This window comes from Callithrix jacchus, chromosome 9 (assembly GCF_049354715.1).
Source record: "Callithrix jacchus isolate 240 chromosome 9, calJac240_pri, whole genome shotgun sequence".
Lineage (NCBI taxonomy): Eukaryota > Metazoa > Chordata > Mammalia > Primates > Cebidae > Callithrix > Callithrix jacchus.
In genome coordinates, this window is record NC_133510.1 from 24,325,360 (window position 1) to 24,348,801 (window position 23,442).

At 39.0% G+C, this 23,442-nt stretch overlaps 1 protein-coding gene across 1 annotated transcript in view; it reads left to right on the plus strand.

Annotated features, from left to right (window-relative positions):
- CLECL1 (C-type lectin like 1) overlaps positions 1-15,550 on the plus strand; it is a 32,233-nt gene extending 16,683 nt beyond the window's left edge. Inside the window, 1 exon segment of the mRNA XM_078338008.1 lies at positions 15,151-15,550. The gene's annotated coding sequence lies outside the window, so the exon portion shown is untranslated.
- The last annotated feature ends 7,892 nt before the right edge of the window (positions 15,551-23,442 follow it).

Sequence of the window (23,442 nt, forward strand, 5' to 3'; positions counted from 1 at the left end):
GTCTGAAATTTATTTTTAATTCTGTGTAGTGTTGTACTAATGAATAAATCATAATTCAGTTTTTACTGTTCTATTGATGGACAAAAAATAATTTATTAACTTTCCCCACAAAAGGAATCATCTTCTGGTGTTTCATATCTCAATAAATGGCACACCATACAAGAAAATTATGCAAGCTATCAGTCAGTTGTCCTCTTGTCATCAGCCTCTCTCTCTTACCTCTAGGCTGCTCCTTCCTCTCTTTCTCTCATGTCACCAAGAGGTGCCGATTTCTTTTCCTTGAATAATTCTCAAGTTTGTCCCATTCCCTCAGTCACCACTTTCATGACCTTAATACAAAGGTATTAAATAGGAAATAACTTCAATTACAAGGTCTTGGTGGGTGAAATGGAACTCTTACTCTATTTCAATCACTCACTATCACGCAACCTGAGTGGTATTAAAAAGTGATATACTGACAATACAACCTCCTATTTGAAATACTTCAATATCTTCCTTAGAATAACACAAAACTATACAGCAAAACCTAGAAGTCCCTGCGAGTTCTAACTACTGTGTACTTATTCCCTCTCTTCCTACACCAAACCAGAAGCAATTCTCAGCACCACAATCATGTTAGACTAATTTTAGGAATTCAAACTCTCACTCTGTATCACAGTGCCTTGGTAGAATTTGTTTCCCATTCCTGGAATTCTCTTTCTTCTCTTCTCCGTAAAGTTAACTCCCAAATATTCTCCATATCCCAACTCAGTTTTCAAGAACACTTGAGCTCTATGACAAGGTCAAACCCCCCAACATGACTTCTCTCTCTAGCACTCTGTCTTGTTTTTAGTATTATATATGCCACTCTTTGAGTCAATAGTTGATTAGTGTCCTCCACCCTTGGTTGCCTGGAAATTACATGAGGGTCCTGTATATGATTTTATAGTATATGCCTACTGCATAACAGGTACTCAAAAAATTATATTTATTGTATTAAGTTTAATTGCATTTTATGTTTGGGGTACATGTGAAGAACATGCAAGATAGTTGCATTGGTACACACGTGGCAGTGTGATTTGCTGACTTCCTCCCCTTCACCTATATCTGGCACTTCTCCCCATGCTATCTCTCCCCAACTCCCCACCCCCCACTGTCCCTCCCCTATTCCCCTCAACAGACCCCAGTGTGTAGTGCTCCCCTCCCTGTGTTCATGTGTTCTCATTGTTCAACACCTGCCTATGAGTGAGAACATGTGGTATTTTATTTTCTATTCTTGTGTCAGTTTGCTGAGGATGATGTCCTCCAGGTTCATCCATGTCCCTACAAAGGACGCAATGGGGAAATAATTCCCTGTTTAATAAATGGTGTTGGGAAAACTGGCTAGCCGTGTGCAGAAAGCAGAAACTGGACCCCTTCCTGACACCTTACACTAAAATTAACTCCAGATGGATTAAAGACTTAAATATAAGACCTAACACCATAAAAACCCTAGAAGAAAATCTAGGCAAACCCATTCAGGACATAGGAGTAGGCAAGGACTTCATGAACAAAACACCAAAAGCATTGTCAACAAAAGCCAAAATAGACAAATGGGACCTAATCAGACTCCACAGCTTCTGCACGGCAAAAGAAACAGTCATTAGAGTGAATTGGCAACCAACAGAATGGGAAAAAATGTTTGCAGTTTACCCATCTGACAAAGGGCTGATATCCAGAATTTACAAAGAACTAAAACAGATTTACAAGAACAAAACGATAGAGTGATCCAAGATGGCTGATCGCTAACAGTTTGGGATTGTAGCTCCCAGTGAAAGTGCAGAGAAGGAGAGGACACCACACTTTCAGACGAATTTTTGTCGCTCATGGACCAGAAGATTCCCAGTGGAGAGGCCCCACGGGTCACCAGCACAACTCTTGTGGCCGGCGCAGCGGTTTTGCTGGCAACTCAGTGCAGCAGCTCTTCATGCAGAGTAAACGGGAGGAGATTCCCGGGCAAAAGGGCACCATCAGTCTTATCGCTGTTGCTTTGGCCAGCGCAGTGGGTTGCTCGGATTCCAGAACTGGGAATAAACTGGGCCTCCACTCAGAAACCCAACTAGAAAGGCGGTAATTGTAAAGACGACAGATGGATAAATTTATAACAAAGGGAAGAAACCAGCCTAAAAAGGCTGAGAATATCCAAAATCAGAACCCCTCTCCCTCTACAGGGGATTACAGTTCCTCATCAGCAACGGAACAAGCCCTGATGGAAAAGGACTGTGTGCCATTATCAGAAGTAGGCTTCAGAAGGTGGATGATAAGAAACTTCTGGGAGTTAAAAGAACTTGTTCTAACCCAATGTAAAGAAACTAAGAACTTTGAAAAAAGGTTTGACGAAACGCTAACAAGAATAGACAATATAGAGAGGAATATAAATGGACTAACGGAGTTGAAAAACACAACACAAAAACTTAGCGAAATATGCACAAGTTTGAATAGCCGAATTGATCAAGCAGAAGAAAAAATATCAGAGGTCAAAGACGTGCTTAATGAAATAAAACGAGAAGACAAGGTTAGAGAAAAAAGGATAAAAAGGAATGAGCAAAGTCCCCAAGAAATACGGGACTATGTGAAAAGACGTAATTTATGTTTGATAGGTGTACCCGAATGTGACGAAGAGAATGAATCCAAGCTGGAAAATACTCTTCAGGATATTATTCAGGAAGACTTTCCGAATCTAGCAAAGCAGCACAATATTCAACCCCAGGTAATACAGAGAACACCACAAAGATATTCCTCAAGAAGAGCAACCCCAAGGCACATAATCGTTAGATTCACCAGGTTGAAACGAAGCAGAAAATACTAAGGGCAGCCAGAAAGAAAGGTCCGCTTACCCAGAAAGGGAAGCCTATTAGACTTACAGCAGATCTCTCAGCAGAAAACCTACAGCCAGAAGAGAGTGGGGGCCAATATTCAACATCCTTAAAGAACAGAACTTTCAGCCCAGAATTTCATATCCTGCCAAACTAAGCTTCACAATTGAAGGAAAAATAAAATCTTTTATGAACAAGCAAGTACTCAGAGATTTTATTACCACCAGGCCGGTTTTACAAGAGCTTCTGAAAGAAGCATTATACATAGAAAGGAACAACCAGTATTAGCCTTTCTAAAAATATACCAAAAAGTAAAGAGCATCAACATAAAGAAGAATATACATCAATGAATGGATAAAATAGCCAGTTAACATCAAATAGCAGTAACCCTAAATTTAAGTCGACTAAATCCCCTAATCAAAAGATACAGCCAAAACCTAATGATATGCTACATCCAGCCCCATTTCACATTCAAAGATACACAAAGACTTAAAACAAAGGGATGGAGAAAGATTTACCAACCAAATGGAGAGCAAAAATAAATAAATAAATAAAAAGCAGGAGTTGTAATTCTCGCATCTGATAAAATAGATTTCAAAGCAACAAAGATATAGTAGTAAAAAGGATCAATGCAATAATAAGAGCTAACGATCCTAACACCCAGATACATAAGACTCATAAAGAGATTTAGACTCAACGAGACAGAAAATTTATAAGGATATCCAGGACTTGAACTCAGACCTGGAACAGGTAAACTCAATAAATATTTATAGAGCTCTCCATTTTAAATACACAAAATATACATTCTCCACCTTAAATACACAAAATATTGGTTGGCCATTATTAATACCCATTTTTAGAATAAAGCTACATTCCCATTTTCTCTCCCTCTTTTTCTTCCTCTTTCTTCCTCTTCTTCACTCCTTTTTTTCTTTTCTTTCCTTTCTAAAAAAAAAAAAAGAACAAAACAAACAAGCCCATTCAAAAGTGGGCAAAGGATACGAACAGACACTTTACAAAAGAAGACATACATGAGGCCAACAAACATGAAAAAATGCTTATCATCACTGGTCATTAGAGAAATGCAAATCAAAACTACATTGAGATACCATCTTATGCCAGTTAGAATGGCGATCATTAAAAAATCTGGAGACAACAGATGCTGGAGAGGATATGGAGAAATAGGAACACTTTTACACTGCTGGTGGGAGTGTAAATTAGTTCAACCATTGTGGAAGACAGTGTGGCGATCCCTCAAGGACCTAGAAATAGAAATTCCATTTAACCCAGCAAACCCATTACTAGATATATATCCAAAGGATTATAAATCATTCTACTATAAGGACACATGCACATGAATGTTCATTGTAGCACTGTTTACAATAGCAAAGACCTGAAACCAACCCAAATGCCCATCGATGATAGACTGGACAGGGAAAATATGGCACATATACACCATGGAATATTATGCAGCAATCAAAAACGATGAGTTCATGTATTAAGGTTTTTCTAGGAGATTTAACAAGTAAAGTGGTGATATGAGGCTAAAGAGATAAGATATAGAAGAAATGGAATCATAGACAATGGAGGCCTAATTAGAAGGTCACTGAGTGCCAATGGAAAATCCCAGTATTTGTCTGCTTGGGTTACTGATACTGAAAGAGAATCTTATAAATACCAAAAGAGTTTATGTAAGCAAGTGCTTCAGTAATAAATTTTGCCCAAGTCAATGCTATGTTTATTCTCACCTCTTTACAGTGATTATATCCTTACAATTTTTTTTGCATATTCTCTTATAACATGACAAATCACATTATATATGCTGAGTTGAACACTGTTTATTTTGTGGTTGTTTGTTTGTTTTTAGAGACAGGGACTCTGTCACTCGGGCTGGAGTGCAATCATAGCTCACCACAGCTTCAAATTCTTGGACTCAAGTGTTCCCAAGTAGCTGGGATGTACTTCCAAACCCAACTAATTTTTTTATTTTTATTTTTGTAAAAATGGGCTCTTGCTATGTTACCCAGGCTGGTCTTGAACTCCTGGCCTCAAGTGATGCTCCCCTTTCAGCCTCCCAAGCCATTGAGATTATGAGTATGAACCACTGCCCCTGGCCATCCCTGTTGAAATTGATTGATGAGAAAAAAATTCATGCTATGGCATGTTGGCACTGCATATAAGCACACACAATAAAATACCTTTCCTTTTTACAGGCACAGTAGGGTTTATAAAACTATACAAAGATTTATTGAACTAATTTTCAAACTAAGCTATTTTAGAACACAGAAACACTTCCAGGAAGAATAATCATCCAGGACTTGCTGGTTAAAGGGATGGACACTAGAATACTTGACATCATGTATATGCTGCTAATGGTTCAAGAAGTTCTTCGGATTCAGACCCTGCTAGAGCTGTGTCAGTGTTCTGATTTGCATTCAGTTCACAGAAGGACATGAGGGTGTGGTTTACTTCTCACATGATTCTAAGATGGAGTCTAGCAAGTATTCTAGGAGGGTCCCATAATAATCCATGCATTACTTTTGCCTCAAATGCTTTGGGAATAATACCTCATTATTTTCTCTCTCCCTCCTCTCAAATCTAGAAATCAAATCTATTTTGACATATGCATATAGAAGTTCCTGGATTTCAGTGCTGAGGATATAGAGGCTACTGGAATCCATATGTTTGCCTCTGAGGTCTTCTCTGGAAGAGGTCTCTGATGAAGAGAACAAAATTCTTGCTTGATATCACAGCTTGAGTAAGAGGAACGGGATAAGTTCTTGGCAGCCACCAGCTGCCAGGAGATGGCTGAAATATATTACTGGGAAATTCAAGGCTAATCAATAGAATTATCTGAAGATAAACTCTCTGGGACATCAAATTGCGTTTATCAAATTGTCATGCCCTGTTTGAGTCACAGTTTGTGTTAGTCAGAGATGCGGTGAAGTCTAAGGAGGATGGGGAAGAGTGATTGGTGGTAGAGATAAAAGACAAATGAATCAGTGGGATCAATGGAGAGGACCAAGTTTGGTGAGAAGACAATACCATGACAGAAGGTGTCCAGAGACAGTGAGACACAGATAACAGGAACAGGATCCTGTTCCATGCTCCAGGAAAAGCATGGAAAAGGCAAGTGGTAAGGGCAGAAGACAGTTCTACAAGAACATGAAGTCCAGTCATGCAAAGGGCAGGGGAGGCAGAAACACAGTGGTGAAGGTCAGCCAGAGAGAAGATGTGGGGAGCAAGGACTCATGGTAGAGAAGACCCTGGTTTACCAAGATGAGAAAGTCAACTGTGAAGGTGAACTAAGAACACATGAGGGATGAGTGGAACCCAGGGGCCAGAAAGTCTTTGAAGGTAGACGATATAAGACAATTTATGGGCAGGAAGAAAAACATTAGTGAAAATATGCAGGCCAGTGTCAGAGGGACCTCAGCAGAGAGAAGGCCAGTTATGTGAGTTAAAGGAGTGCTGCAGGAACAGGACCCAGTGTGAAGATTATGAGAAAAAGTGAGATGGTGAGGGAGAATCAGAGCCAAGATAGGAACCAATGATGAGGCCAGGCCCAGCGGCTCACACTTGTAGTCCCAGCACTTTGGGAGGCCAAGGCAGGCAGATCACAAGGCCAGGAGTTTGAGATCAGCCTAGCCAGAGCAGTAAAACCCCATCTCTACTAAAAATACAAAAATTAGCTGGGCGTGGTGGTGGTCGCCTGTAATCCCAGCTACTCAGGAGGCTGAGGCAGGAGGTTCTGCTTGAACCCGAGAGGCAGAGGTGACAGTGAGCCAAAGATCATGCCATTGCACTCCAGCCTGGGTGACAGAGCAAGACTCTGAGTTAAAAAAAAAGAAAAGAAAAGAAACCAATGATGAAAGAGGACCTTCAAAGGAGGTCAGGATAAGAAGGTAGACTAAAGGCCAGAACTGGAGAGAAGTCAACAGTGGGTGGAGGTAATAATTAGGCCTCTGGAGGGTCATCTGAGAGAGTAATGCTGGAGGTAGAGGAAGAAAAAACCAAAAATTTGTGAAAGGAAGATAGATAGATGATAGATAGATGATAGTTAGATAGATAGATAGATGATAGATAGATAGATAGATAGATAGATAGATAGATAGATAGATAGATAGAATTAATGACGATTGCAAGGATTTTTTTTACCCCATTGTGAGGGCTGCCTAGGCAAAATCCAAATTCACAGGGCATGCCACAGGAAGGACAGGCTGGAAACTCTGACAGGAGTTGATACTTCAGTCCACAGTAGAATTTCTCCTTCTCCAGAAAACCTTGAATCTTTCAACCGATTGGATAAGGTCCACCTATATTATTAGGAATAATCTATATACAGTCAACTGATTTGTTTATTTGTAGCTGTAAGCCATATCTACAAAATACCTTCATAGTAACACCTAGACTGATGTGTGATTGAATGACTGTGTACTGAAACCTAGCCAAATCCACACGCAAAACAAATCACAGTCCACACACTGTTAATCTGATATTCATACATAATCTCCTTAAACCATGCTTAATCTCCAAACAAAAATAATTGACAAAGGCATAATTCTGCCTAAAATGACACAGCTATCTTGCATGCAACTATGAATATGTAAAATCTTTTCCCCCCGAAAAAGGATGCAAAGTTTTTGAGTGACATTCACTCTTCTCCTTGATAATCCTATAACTGAAATATTGAGATGTAACCTTAAATAGCTAAATCTTTCATCCACCTTTCCTCAAAGAGACATGTGACCATGTATCCAGGTGACTAAAAATTTCACTGTATTTCACTAATGAGAGTAGGAATCTGGCAGATGACAGCTATGCATGTAAAGTTGACTGTTATTGATACATCTTACCTTCAATGATAAAACTATAAGAAAAAGAGGAAAATGAAAAATACTCGTGGTCCTTATATAGTGTATCAACAGGCAAATAGATATGCATATTATTTGAATATACATATATGCATATATTCTTTATATATGCATATATTCTTTGTATATATGCACACAAAAATATATTATATATATATACAATATATTCATAGCAAAATAAGGAAGAAGTACAAGAATTATAGTCCTGATTTCTACAAGTTACCTAATCATAGTTGGTACTTATTACTACCTTCTATCAATATTCATTCCGTATTGCCTTTGCCATAAGCAAGCATCTCAGCTAGTTGTGCTTTTTGCCTAGTGGGGTAACACAGACATTCACTCCTGAGGAGTCTGGACTATCCTGAATTGAATTGTAATTTTACAGTGCTGTTAATCAGAGAACATGGTAGTATTACATATTAAAAGATGTCCCAAGGTATCTCCTGTATTCTAGACACACTCTTTCTCACTTCCAGTGTGTAGTGGAAGTGCAATTTTCCCTCAGAATCCATATCAACCATACCAGCCGGTACAGTAACTCCTTTCTTGGCCTGTTGATTCAAAGGCATAAGGAGCTTAAAGTGGCCAAGTGGTAGTCTTCACTTCCAGTTCAAAGGAACTATTATTGTGACTGTGGTGGAAGAATTATTCTATTTGGAACTGAGACCACTAGACCAGCAGAACATAAGGTCATAGGAATGAGAAGAGCATGTTTTCTAGTGGATCACCGGAGATGAAAGTGTGTAGTCCACTGCTATTTTCACCCCTTGATTCCTAGAACCTTGAAAACTGGCTATGGGGAAAATGGAGCCACATACTTGGTGATGACATAGAGCATATTCTGTCTCCAAAACCCAAAAAGGCCCATTAGACTTTGGGCCTCTTTTTTGGTTGTAGGAGGGGCCAGATGCAATAATTTATCCTTCACCATAGAATGAATATCTTGACATTCCTCACACCATTAGACCCTTAAGATTTTTACTGAGGAGTAAGTTCCCTGAATTTTTGTCAGATTCATTTCCCACTCTATGTCTTGCAAATGTCTCGCCAATATTTTTCATTTCTATGAGACATCACACTGGTCTTTTATACTGATGATGCTAGACCTACTGATTGGACCTAGTTAAGAAGTAGTAACTACTCTAGAGTTAGTACTCTAGGTCCAATAACTAGGTCCAGCATCATCAATATAATAGACCAGTGTGATGTCTCATAGAAATGAAAAATGTGACCAAACTCCCTGTGGATTATATTATGACATAAGACTAGAGTTGATCTGTGCCTGAGGTAGGGCAGTGAAGGTGTATTGCTGGAATTGTCCACAGAAAGCATACTGCTTCTGGTGGCCTCTGCTAACAGATATTAAGAGAAATGTATTTGCCAGATCAGTAGATGCATATCAAGTAGGGTTAATTTGCTTAAAGATTGGAACTATACCCTGAACTGCAGCTGCAATTGGAGTCACTACCAGGTTAAATTTACAATAATCTCCTATTGTTCTCCAAAATCCATCTCTTTTTTGCACAGTCCAAATAGGTGAGTGGAATGAAGATTCATCAGAAATCACCATCCCTACTTACTTCAAATCTTTGATGGTAGTACTACTCTCAGTAATCTTTCAAAAAATATGGTATTGCTTTTGATTTATTTTCCTTAATAGAAACTGTTCTAGTGGCTTCCACTTGATCTTTCCTATCATAATAGCTCTAGCTTCATAGGTCATTCTGTTAATGCAGGGAATCTGCCAGATTCCTACTCTCACTTGTGGAATGCAGTGATGTTTTCAGTCTTCTGCTGTTAGTGTTAATTCAGAGCCAGTGTCCAGTAACCCCCCTGAAAGTCTGATTATTTTCTTTTTTCCAATGCACAATCACCCAGTCTGTGACTCACAGACTTAGTCACCCAGGTACATGGTGACTTGTCTCTTTGAGGAAAAGTCAGTGAAAGATTTAGTTGTAATCATTTAGCCAGCTTAACAGAATCCTTCCTCTGCAGACTTAGCCATCATCACTTAATTGAAGGGTTCTGGGTCTGTAAACTAAATCAAGTCTGGGAACTGATTCTGGAGTCATGATTCTATGTTGGTGATTCAAATTAGACTTCCGTTATCTAGATCTAGAATTGTTCTATACAAGGGAGGGCATTACAGGTTCTTCAATCAAAGCAGGATTAATTTCTACAGGCAATGGTGGAAGGGCTACTGGAAAAAATGACTCAGCAGAATTTAGAGTTTTGATGTCCCTAGCTTGATTGGGGTCTTCCCATACATTCCCATTCTAATTTTTGGGATCTCATTTTTTCCCAGTCAATGCCGTCACTTTAACAAAAGAAACCCTGCAAGGCTGGGAATTCCATTTTTATTGTAATGGGATCATTGCAACTTATACCCTTGAAGAATAAGAATATGGGATTTTTGGTTTTGTTTTTTGTTGTTGTTTTGTAGGTTGGTTGGGTTTTGTTTTTGAGAAATCTAAGTCCTGAAGCTATAGGAAACAAGCCAAGCAGTGTAGGCTCTTTCCAACAAATGGCACCATTAAACAAAAGTGTTTGGCTGGGGGCAGTGGCTCACACCTGTAATCCCAGGCTTCTGGAGGCCAAGGTGGGAGGGCTTGAGCCCAGGAGTTCAAGACCAGCCTGGGCAACATGGCAAAACTCTGTCACAAAAAAAATCAAATTTAAAATTATCAGAGAGTGGTGGTGCACCCCTGCAGTTCCAGCTGCTTGGGAGGTTGAGGCAGACAGATCATTTGAATCATGGAGGTTTCAGTGAGCAATAATCGGGTAACTGCACTGCAGCCAGGGTGACAGAGTGAGACTCTGTCTCAAAAAAAATTTAATTAATAATAATAATGTTATAGTTACAGTTCCTTTCTTAGGAATAATTTCTGCTTCAGGAACATGCAGTTTGCATTTATGTTTCTGGGACCACTGTATTAGGTAGAAAAACAGAGTTGAGGTTATGTGGGGAAAAATTGCATAGTTAAGCCTGCATCCTCTTCCACTTTCTCTTACTGAAATTACTCAGAAAGACAGAAGAATCTATCCAGTAGGGTCTCTGTCTTAGGCACCCTCATGTTGAGTGAGAGCACACACCCATGAAGGTGTGAAGGCCAGCACTTCATGCCTTTATCTCCCCAGATTTTAGACAACAAAAATGTTTTAACTATTTATTTCAGTTCTCTAATCGACTATTACTCTGTGGATGATATGCAACATGTTGTGTCTATTTGATGTGACATTTCTTTGTCCACTGTTGAACACTATGAGCTGTAAAGTATGTTCTGTGGACTGAAGAAGTGTAACTCAACAGCCCAAATTAGTACAATATCTTTTGTTACAATCATATAATAGTATTTCAAGCACTTCTATCTACCAGTTACATCTATCTGGGTATGAAAGCTTAATACCTGGGGTTGGGCATGATGGCTCACATCTGTAATCCCTGCAGTTTGGGAAGCCCAGGTGGGTGTATCACATGGTCAAGAGATTGAAGCCATCCTGGCCAACATGGTGAAACCCCAACTCTACTAAAAATACAAAAGTTAGCTGGGTGTGGTGGCACACACCTGTAGTCCAAGCCATTCAGGAGCTTGAGGCAGGAGAATTGCTTGAACCCAGGAGGCAGAGGTTGCAGTGAGCCAAGATAGTGCCACTGCACTCCAGCCTGGGGACAGAGCAAGAGTCCATCTCAAAAACAAAAAACAAACAAACAAACAAAGCTTAATATGTGGATATGAAATCTCCATCCAGAGTATCTATTCCAGTCAGAAACCATTTAGACCTCCTTGGGGCTACTGGCGTTGGTCCAGCAATGTGCAAGAATTTCCCTCCCAACCCCAGAAAACCCTGGAATCTTCTCTACAGCCACCTGAAGTCTCTGTGTCTCATGTTGGCAAGCAGAGCAATTCTTGTTGGCGTGTGCCTCAGATAAAGTGCAATAGGAATGTCCAGATCTGGCCCATCTCTAAATTACTACAGTCCCTTCACCCTGTCCAGTCATTTTATAGACCTAAATTAATGCCCAATAGCTAAGTGGCCACCTCAAGGCTCCACAACAAAATATCTACCTGATGCTTCCAATCACCTTCTGCACCTGAATGAATGTTGTTAGGATGGACATTGACATGTCCCACTTTCACGTGCTCCTAAATGTCCAGAATGATTTCCATAGAGTGGCATCCCTTATGAACATGCTTCAGTGGTCCAGTTGTCCATTGCCCACCTATATGACTATAGGGCCAGGCCCCTGGCTACCACCTCTGAGTTGGTAAAAATCTAAACATAGGAGTTTTATCATTGTTCAATTCTTCAGTGCTAGAAAAGCAGCATGAAATTAAGCACATTAGGGCAATTCATTCTTAACGTTCTTCGGAGTCTTTCCATTCACTGGCCTTAATGTGTGGTAACTTTCCAACAGGAAACCATCCATTTACATTGGAAATGCCATTCCTAAACCAACCAGGTCTTTAATGGTTAACTGAGAGTTGCTCATAGGGCACATGTCCACATAGCAATAGGTTTCAGCAGCTCCTCAGGTGTTTCCAAAGTCAGTCCTAGGGGAAGAAAAGCCACCTTTTCATGGATATGGGGGCTGCCTCTTTGCATTCCCCTGTTTCCATGCTCCTGTGTACATTTCCATTTTATTATCACTCTTTTGAGGACTGCCTTCATTATTAGACTGTTTCTCTGACATCACCCAAGACATTAGTTTTCTCAGATTTCATGATTATTTTAGGTCTTTTAATTATCAAGTCAGTCTCAATTAATGCCCAATAGCTAGCTAATGATTGTCTCTCAAATGCTATCTCTCCCCCACCCACCAATCCCCTGACAGGTCCCAGTATGTACCAGTCCCCTCCCTGTGTTCATGTTCAACTCCCATTTATGAGTGAGAACATGTAGTATCTGGTTTTCTGTTCCTGTGCTAGTTTGCTGAGAATGATGGTTTCCAGCTTCATCCATATCCCTGCAAAAGATTTATCCTTTTTTATGAACTCATCCTTTGTTATGGCTGCATAGTATTCCATGGTGTATGTGCACCACAGTTTCTACATCCAGTCTATCACTGACAGGCATTTGGGTTGGTTCCAAGTCTTTACTATCGTGAACAATGCTGCAAGAAACACATATATGTGCATGTGTGTGTCTTTATAGTAGAATAATTTATAATCCTTTGGTTATATACCCAGTCATGGAATTGCTGGGTCAAATGGTACTTCTGGTTCTAGATCCTCGAGGAATCACCACACTATCTTCCACAATGGTTGAACTAAATTATAATTTACACTCCCACTAACAGTGTATAACACAATTTCTTTATTCATTTACCTGTCTGTGGACTTAGGCTGTTTCCCTATCTCGGCTATTGTGAATAATGCCACAATAATCATGTGAGTGCAGATATCTCTATGAGGTGCTATTTTAATTTCCTTTGGGTATAATATACCCAGAAGGGAGATTGGTGGGTCATGTAGTAGTTCTAGTTTCAATTTCTTGAGGAAACTTCATACCAGTTTCCATAATGGCTGCACAAATTTACATTTCTCCAATATTGTACAAGAGTTCGCTTTCTCCAAACCCTGTCCAACACTTGTCTCTTGAATTTTGATAATAGCCATCCTAACAGGTATGAGCTGATATCACACTGTGGACTTTAATTTACATTTCTCTGACAGATAGTAATACCTGTTGGCCATTTGCCCATTCATATGTCTTCTTTGGAGAAATATCTATTCAAATATTTTTCTTCATTTTTTAAATCAAGCTATTTGTTTTCTTGCTATTGAGTTATGTGAATTATTTGTATGCTTTGGATATTAACCCCTTATAAGATATATAGCTTGTAAATGTCTTCTCTCAATCTGTAGGCTGCCTTTTAATTTTGTTAATTGTTTCCTTCACTGTGCAATAGCTTTTCAGTCTGATGCAGTCCTTTGCTTATTTTTGCTTTTTTCATATGAGCTTTTGATGTTATATCCAAAAAGTTACTGTCAAGTTAAGCCAACCCTGCATCCCAGGGATAAATTTTCTTAAGTCACAATGTATAATATTTTTGACATGTTGTTGAATTTGGTTTGCTAGTATTTTGTTGAGGATTTTTGCATTAATGTTTATCAGAGAGGCTGGCCTGCAATGTTTTTTCTTGTGTTGTTCTTGTCTAGCTTTCATATCAGGATAATGCTGTCCTCATAAAATGAGTTTGCAAGTACTCTCTCTAGTTCTATTCTTTTGGAAGAGTTTCAGAAGGATTGGTATTAATTCTTCTTTGCAGGTTTGACAGGGTTCAGCTGTGAAGTCTTCTAGTCTTGGGCTTTTCTTTCGGAGAGATTTTGAATTACTGCTTCATTTATTAGTGGTCTGTTTAAAATTTCTATTTCTTCCTGATTCAATCTTTTTAGTTTTATGTTTCTAGCATTTATCCATTTTATTTAGGTTATCCAATTTGCTGCAAAATAACTATAGGAAAAATCAACATAACACAGAGTTTTTTGAAAACAAACAAAATTGACAATCTCAGCTAGACTAAAGAAAGAAAAAGAAGACTCAAAATCAGAAATGAAAGTAGAGACATTACAACATGTGTAATAGCAATTTATTTTTAGTCACTTATGGAGTATGCCAGGTAGTTCCCACTCAGATTATTCATAAGAATGTTACCATTTGGGAAGGCCCTTGGTTGGACCTTTGCTGGATTTATTAACAAGCTTTAGTTGCTCATGTGAGACAACACTGTTTGTGAATCAGCCCTAGCTTACTCTTAAGTTTTTAAATTATAACATCATCAGTATAGTGCATTGTTATACTTAGGACCTGCACCAAGTTCCAATCCCTTCTAATTAAATTATGGCAGAAAACTTATGAGTTCAGATAACCCCTTGCCAGCACAGTAAATGTAAATTGGGAATTAAGGTGGAGACACAGAAGAAAATATCAACAGCTGAGTACTAGTCTCCTTTAGCCCATTGTATTTTTTGTATTGTTGAATTCATGACTAGAACTGCTGAGGCTATGAACAGTACAACTTTATTTAAGCCTCAGTGGTCTGCTGTTTTCTCTGATTCACCTTTTTCATAGGCCATACAGGGTTAATGTACCAAGAGTTCATTGGTACCAGCATTCTACCTTCTGTCATGACGTTAATTAAAATGGCAATCTCTTTTTGCCCACCAGGTATTCTACATTGTTTTAAGTTAATCACTTGTGTGAGCTCAGGCAATTCTAGTGGTTCCCATTTTGCATGTTCAATTAAGAATGACCTGAGGGTAGACCTACATGCCTTTTGTTTTACAAAACATATGCTCCTCAATTTGCAAAGAATTATGTCCTGATAAACCCATCTGTATTAGTTGGTCCTCACACATCTATAAAGAAATATTTGAAACTAGCTAATATATAAAGAAAAGATGTTTAATTGGCTCATTGTTCTGCATGCTGTACAGGAAGCATAGTGGCTTCTGCTTCTGGGAAGGCCTCAGGAAGCTTCCATTCATGGTGGAAGGCAAAGCGGAAGCAACATGTCTCACATGGCAAGAACAAGAGAAAGAGAAGGGGGTAAGTTCCACACACTTTAAAGCAACCAGATCTGGTGAGAACTCACTCACTATCACTAGAACAGCCCCAGTGGAACAAGCAGATGGTGCTAACCCATTCATAAGAAACCACCCCCATAATCCAATCAGCTCCCACCAGGCCCCACCTCCAACATTGGTGATTACAATTGAACATGAGATTTGGAAGGGAATACATACAAAACTGTATCATCATCATAAATTCAAAATATTGTAAGCTAGGCCGGGTGCGGTGGCTCAAGCCTGTAATCCGAGCACTTTGGGAGGCTGAGGCGGGTGGATCACGAGGTCAAGATATCGAGACCGTCCTGGTCAACATGGTGAAACCCCGTCTCTACTAAAGATACAAAAAAATTAGCTGGGCATGGTGGCGCGTGCCTGTAATCCCAGCTACTCAGGAGGCTGAGGCAGGAGAATTGTCTGAACCCAGGAGGCGGAGGTTGCGGTGAGCCGAGATCACGCCATTCCACTCCAGCCTGGGTAACAAGAGCGAAACTCCGTCTCAAAAAAAAAAAAATATTGTAAGCTAAAAATACATGAATACATTTAACCTTCTGGACATCATAGCTTAGCTATGATGAGCCTGCCTTAAACGTGCTCAGAACACTTACATTAAGCCTATGGTTGGGCAAAGTCTAATACAAAATCTACAACACAGTGTTGAGTATTTCATGTAATTTATTAAATACTGAAAGTGAAAAAAATGAATGGTTGTATGTGAGTACAGAATGGTACTTAGAGTATAGTTGCCACTGAATGCCCATCACTTTTGCACCATCATGAAGTTGAAAAATTTAAGTTGAAACCATCTGTGTTAGCTACAGGAAGCAATCCCCAGCTATTTATAATATCCTCCCCAATACTACACTCAGGCAAAGGAGACACAACCACCTCACATTATGTCTGTTCAAAAATCCCAATTTTCATCTAAACTTGTACCTTAACCTCATCAACTGTTGCACCTTTACATCCTTCCAATGTGACTTTACTCCCTGTTAAGACTTTAACAACAGGTTTCAGAATCATAGGTCTCCTATGTCAAGGAATACCAGAAAAGCCCCCCAGCCATCATTTTACCCACACATGTGCACACGGTCTCTGACCCCTGGCCAGAGGTCAGTCTAAAAGACCTGACTCCTCATCAACTTTACCTTGATTAATCTGCCTAACCGTTGTCCCAGGTGATTCTGGGTAGAATTTCTCATTGTTATTTTAGTCTTACAGATTTTAAAATTTCTATTAACTAGGATAAATGTAGTGAACTTGTTTGCAGCCCTTTTATGTTGGGAGACTAGGAGATGGTCCCATTGGTATATCCAACATCTGATAAAATTGCATCAATGCCTTTGTTTCAATGCCGTATTCATTCCATTTCTCAATAATCTTCTAAAGACTTCCCCCCTGCTGAGATGAGTCCTTCAAGTTTCCATTCTGTCTTTCCACTTTCTTTTTAATTTCCTTAATGTCTTTTTTGTATTAGTAAGACCCTTACTGGAAAGCTAAGACAGCAAATTTAATAAGGCTTCTCAGACAATTGTTCGATATTACAGCAATACAATTATGTTGCATGCCAATGCAAAAGGAGCATTTACTGTAGCCTGGGTAATGGTCATATTCAATGTTCATGTAGTTTACATATCAAGCATATCAGCTGCTTCACACGAGTATTCTGCTTGGTATTTATAAAGGGCTGTCTGGCTTCTCAGGGTAAACCCACTTAACAGTGGATTTTCTCCAGTCCACCAGGCTTGCGGTTCCCTCAGGAATAACTTATTGATAGAGGAGGGAAGCAGAGTAATTATAGACAGACAGGGGTGCCTCTCTGACAAAAGCCCATCTTTGAGCCAAAAAGCCTGAAACCTGAAGCTCTATCCCTGTTTGCCCTCTCTCTCCTGACTGGTTCTTTCTGAATAATGTATTTTTATAAATCAAATGTTGCCTTTTCCAAAACTATCTATAGCCCACCCTGCCCTCAATCCTGTGCCTATAAAGATCCCAAACTCAGTCAGTAGAGGAGAGAAGCAACTTGAATGGAGAGAGGCATGTTGACTTCAGAGGGACTGCTGGACTTTGGAGGAGAGACGATTTAACTTCAGAGAAGAGCCAGTCAGAGCTGGCCAGACTTCGGGGAAGATTAACTGCCCATCCCATCCCCTCTTCAGCTCACCTCTCCACTGAGAGCCACTTCCACTGCTAATTAAAATTATCTGCATCCACCATCCTTCAAGTGTCCTTGTCACATAATTCTTCTTGGACGCCAGAGAAGAGCTCAGGACCCACCAAGCGCAGGTACCCAAAGAAGGCTGTCACACTGGCCTTTTGCCCTCACTGGGGGAGGGCAGCCACCCTACACAATGAGACAAGGGGTCCACTGAGCTGATAATATACCATTGTCCACAGACAGTGGAGTTAAGAGAGTACTGTAATACACCCTCTGGGATTGCAGGCACTCTCATCTGGGTGCCACAGGGCCTGCATGGAATCTGCTCCTGTTGGTGCTCAAAGTGACCAGCTGGATCCCACACTTGTTTGCCCACACATTGCCTCCGAAAATGGTTGAGCACAGAGGGCTGAATAAACAGGGAACCCCTGTCGCAAGTCTGACAAAGGGGTGGAGAAAAACTTCTGCATCACTATGTGTCTCTGATAAGTTAATAATAAACCAAAGGTCCCGTGTCAACCCAAACATGCTCTCCTATCCTATAGCATTTAAAATCAAAGATATTGTCCCTAAATTAGTCACACTCACAATCCGTTTTATTAAAGGAATCATTTGTATTTTATTCAGGAATTTTTTTATTGCAATCCAAAAAATGAAGCAACTCACACACTACCACCTGGTTTCAGTAGTTTCTTGGTCGAAACCACTGAAACTGATACATTGACTATCTTCTTGGTCATCAGGAGCCTGACAGGTATTTTCTGTTGACTGCACATAATTTTTCCATTGTGGATGGCTTTGTGGACAGTGGACAAAACTCAGGCTGACAGAAGTCTGAGTTTAGTTTAGCATCAAAGTCCAATCCAGCACCTTTTTTTAACTTTCACTTTAGCTGTTACATATAATGATAACCAAGGGATTGTATAACCATACATGCTTATTATTTTGCATTTCCTTATGTATCAAATGAGCTAACTCCTCAGAAGTCAGGTCTTTTAAATCCCATTGGTGACTTTTACCTTTAGTAATTAATGTTGGGAGACATTAGCACAGTTCGGCACAGCTGTATTTTTATACTATGGGTGACTAGGTAACTCTCCAGGGATCAAAGGTCGCTTATGTTCTTCCCTTTCATCTCTTCTCTTTCTTTTTCACCTTTCTTTCTTTCTTTCTTTTTTTGGTGGGGGGTAGAGGCGAGGTCTCACTATGTTGCCCAGGCTGGTCTCCAACTCCTGGGCTCAAGTGATCCTTCCACCTTGGCTTCCAAAGTGCTAGGATTATAGGTCAGAACCACCACCATGTCTAGCCTCATCTCTTCTCTTTCCATACCAAATGTTTCCATGAGCCAGGGCTACTCTCGTAATTCCTGCTTCTGATATCAACTATGAACTCTCTTACCCTCAGCATTTCTGACACCAAATGTGTGGGTTTTATTTTTCCCACACCAACAACCAATTCTCCAACTCTCTGATGCCAACTGGATATCCAGCTATTTGGTTAAATTCTGATGAAAACTATCCGGAGTTAGTGTCAGTCTCAGAACTTAAGGGCTCAGTATCACAAAACTGCCCAACTCAGATGCCAGTTGCAAGTCCTTGAACTTCTATATGTCTGACCAACTGGCTGTAAATCAGGGATACCCGAGATCCCTTCCTTGGGGTTAATAATTTTCTACACCAGTTCACAGAAAGAGAAAATAGTTTACTTACTATTACCAGTTTTTTGTAAAGGATATTATATAAAGATAAAAAAAAAAACAGTTCAAGAGGCATAAAGGGCAAGGTCTAGGAGGTTTTCCAGTACAAGAACTTCTCTCTCCATGAAATTGAGGTGCTTCACCTTCTGGCATATGGATGTGTTCACCAACCCAGAAGCTCTCTGAACTCCATTACTTTAGGTTTCTATGCAGGATCCATTACATGGGCATGATTGATTAAATCAACGGTCATTGACAATTAACTCAAACTCTGGCCCCTCTCCCCTTCTTGGAGGTTAAGGGGTGAGTTGAAAGTTCTCACCCTCTAATCACACAGTAAGTTCCTCTGAGAAACACCTCCTATTCTGAGGCTATTTAGGGGTCCACCAAGAATCAACTTAGCATCAATTCAAGTGTGGTTGAAAGTTGCTTATTATGAACAACAAGTCACTTCTATCACTCAGGTAACTTCTCACTTCTATCACTCAGGTTAACTCCAAGGGTTTTTACATCTCTCGTGTCAGGAACCAGGGACAAAGACCAAATGTAAGAAAATACACTTTTAGCACCTTATCTCTTGGGAAATTACAAGCATTTTAAGACCTCTGTGCCAGGGATCAGAGTGAAGACCAATTATACTTACATCAGAAAACCACAGGATGCTTAGGAGAGTTGAAGTAAACAATATCTCAGATGTAAATTGAAGAAATAGAAAATAGTGCAAAATAACCATATATTTGCTTTAAACAAGTCACTGAGATCACAAACTTTATAATAACCATTTAAAATAACACTTAATATTTGTTGAGTATGGTCCTAGGTGCTTAAAAGTGGAATCTTGACAAAAAGTGACTAAGTAGATATTGTAATTATTCCCATTCTAATGATGAAGAAACTGCATATTCTGAAGAATTTGAGTACATTTTGTAGGATTTTACATCTAGTAAGGGGCAGAGCTAAAATTTGAACACAGGCCATCTGGTTTCAGAGTTTATGTATGACTACTTATTTATATTGCTCTCAAGGGCCAAATAGAAAAGTTATTTGAGTAAAAATATGAGTTTTTGGGGGGTGAACTTGGGAGAACATTCAAAATCAGCATTCCTGTTTTCTATTTATATGTTCTCTGTGTGACAAAAAGCCTGTAATCATAAACAAAAAACCGGGACTATCCCTGGCATACAGTCTTCCTTGGACCAGCCCTGTATAAACTCATCATGAAATGTTTGTGCAGACACATGTGCACACACACATATATTCTAGTTCAAATATTAAAAACAGCAACTATTAAAGATTGTTCCTGTTTATGGAGGAATTGTTTGTGGTTTGGAGACAGTATGTCAGTCAAATAGTTTGTGGTCTAAACTATCTCATCTACAGAAAATTTCATGTGAGAAATACGCTTTTGAGTATAAGACAAATAAATTTCACAGTCCCTAATGAATTGATGTGCTCCATGGCTTTTATAGTGACAGCTATATAAATAATCATGCTTTTCTCTCAGCTCTGGTTGCCAGGAAGCTCAAAGTTAAATTCAGACTCCTGGGCTAAAGCAATCCTCCTGTTTCAGCCTCCTAAAGTGCTGGGATTACAGGCACTGCCCCAGCTGCAAAATACTTTTGAAAATCCATTTATCTCATACTTAAAATTTAAGCTACAATTGTGTCTATGCAACAATTTTTGAAGCAAGGAAAAAATTCCTCTATTTTTCAACATAATTTTATGTTAGTGCAATATCACAACTGTACTTTGTGTTTGACTTAATTCATTCTCCTTTGCAGCACCTACCAATCTTATGGTCCTGTGTTTTTCTATTTTTGAATCATTAACTTGTATAACTGATGCTCTCCCATTTCTCAGTGACTTTGCCTGTGATTTGAATAAATATCTAATATTACTTTTGTGTCTCTCTAAAATCCTAAATATTTTGCAAACTATCTTAATTTGTATTGTATATTATATTTACACTATATTATTAAGCATTAGAATCTGCCAGCTGGTAAAAGACAGTTCACAATGATCATCATGTAGTGACAGAGATGGGACTAATGCAAAGTAGGAAGGGAGGGTGAATGGAAGCCAATTTGTGTCAGTTTATTTGTAAATAATTTTGTTTCTATTGCTTTTAATGTTCATTGTTTTCTTACAGAGTTTTATAACTGCAGTGATTCCATGAATAAAAATTTAGAGGAAGTAAACTTGCTGTATAATATGTTAAACATGCTTTGATGCAAATTTTATGTGATACTCGCAGCTCTCATGTGATGTAGTTGAGACTGACATTATTATTTCCACTGGATAATTGACCTAGAAAGATTACATGATTTGTTCAAAGTCACAGAATTGTTGACTGACATAGCTAAATTTAGGCTTGTACCTAAATCCTTTTAGGCACCAGTGTCTGTTTTATCACATGTATTATGCTGCTTCTTAGTGGCACCAACTTATATTGACAGGTATCTGTAACAGTATTTAGCTTTTGGGGTATTTGGGAAGATTAAAGATCTATTTACTTGTTCATCATTAAAGTACTTTTTTTCTGCATAGCAGAGGTGGCTTTTTGATGAGACCCTTTCTAAATTTGTATAATTTTATGCTTTGTAAAGGATACTGAGAGGAGTTAATTTCGTGAATAGTTAACATGAATAAAGCACTTATTTTATCCTAGGTGTGGTACTGTGCTCTACAAGTTATGACATTACTATTATTATTCCTGCTCTAGAAGTAAGTGAATTTGGAAGGCTATGTAACTTGCCAACATTGCACAGTTGATGGCCACGCTAAGGTTCACACTTTCCTAGTCTTAAAGCCCACCCCTTCCATTGTTTTCCCCTTATTAAAACTTGTTGAAACACTGTTATTTCACTACTTACTGCATCCCCAATACAATATCTTCTAACTAATTTCCAAAGCATCAGATGTTTTGAAATCAATCCTCAACTTTTGTTGTGATTAGGTGCTGATTTGTGTAATCAGAACAAACATCTGATTAATGCCTATAATCTATAAATGTACCAACTTTTTACAAGAAGTAACCAAGAACTCATTTTGAATGAGCTCTTAGTGTTGCTTTTGCCACTGTAATCCTGATAAAGAATTTGATCATAAAACATTCTTCTCTAAATGCTGTAATGACTAAATCCAAATCAAAACTACAGAATTGCTTAGTCCCATATAGTAGCCATCAATCACAAGTGGCTGTTTAAATTCACTATAATTAAATACAATTAAAAATCTAACCACATTTAAATTGTTCAATAGCCGTATGTAGCTAATGGCCACGGTTTGGGGTGTACTGATATAGAATATTTTTATCACTTCAGATAGCTAATTGGACAGTGCTGATCTGGAATAAAAATAACATATTTCTTCTAGATAAACAAAATAAATTCCAGCTAATTGGTTTATGAACAGTTAATCATACTTAATACCTCTTAAGACAATTTTAAAAAGTGAGATTATAGCTGTAATCTGAGGGAAAAAAAACCCAGCCTCAGTCATATTAGTGGGGATAGAGATCCTGAGACAGGAGATGGAATTTGGCATTTTTGTGGGTTTCATGATAGTTTTGTTGTGCTTAGACACAATTATGAGATGGCCTTCATTTTTGTTTCGTTTTAGAAAGGCTTAGTTTGTATCACTTTATTACTGTCACAGAATGACCTTGGCTAAGGTTGTGTTCTGTGACATTCCTCATATTCAACAGGAAAATCTCAAGGTCTAACTGTGACTGCCACATCAGAGCCTAGTAACCTCAAAGACTAGCTGTTAGGACTAGGCTGGTTCCCAGCTGTCAGGAGTGGTTTTTGCCTATCACATTAAGAAACAGTTAGTTTGATTTGCATTTCTCTAATGACCACTGATGATGAGCATTTTTTCACATGTTTGTTAGCCTCATATATGTCTTCTTGAAAAATGTCTGTTCATATCCTTCACCTACTTTTGAATGGGGTTGTTTTTTTCTTGTCTATCTGTTTTACTTCTTCAAGACCACATTGAGATACCATCTCATACCAGCTAGAATGGCAATGATTAAAAAATCTGGAGACAACAGATGCTGGAGAGGATGTGAAGAAATAGGATCACTTCTACACAGTTGGTAGGAGTGTAAATTAGTTAAACCGTTGTGGAAGACAGTGTGGTGATTTCTCAAGGATCTAGAAATAGGATAATTCCATTTGACCCAGCAATCCCATTACTAGGTATATATGCAAAGAACTGTAAATCATTCTACTATAAAGACACATGCACATGTATGTTCATTGCAGCCTTGTGTACAATAGCAAAGTCCTGGAACCAACCCAAA